The sequence below is a fragment of the Populus euphratica genome, unplaced genomic scaffold (genome assembly GCF_000495115.2).
Source record: "Populus euphratica unplaced genomic scaffold, PopEup_1.0 scaffold1402.1, whole genome shotgun sequence".
In the NCBI taxonomy this organism is placed as follows: domain Eukaryota; kingdom Viridiplantae; phylum Streptophyta; class Magnoliopsida; order Malpighiales; family Salicaceae; genus Populus; species Populus euphratica.
The window spans coordinates 33,110-33,378 of NW_011501250.1; positions in this window are offsets into that span (position 1 = coordinate 33,110).

Sequence of the window (269 nt, forward strand, 5' to 3'; positions counted from 1 at the left end):
CTTATATTATTAGACATATTATTATAAAACATATTTTAGTTAAGGAGTTATTGATACTTCAAGTGCAAAATGATGATATAAAACCATGATAAAAATGTACTTTTAAGTACTAATCACACCCCCCAACTAGCTTATTACTAGTCTCTAGTAATCAAAGCGTTAAAATAGAAAAACAATTTGCAAATTCCACAAAGCAAGGTATTTATCATTGAACTTCCATTAATCTATCCAGATAAACAAACTCTCATTAAATTTATATATCGCTCAAT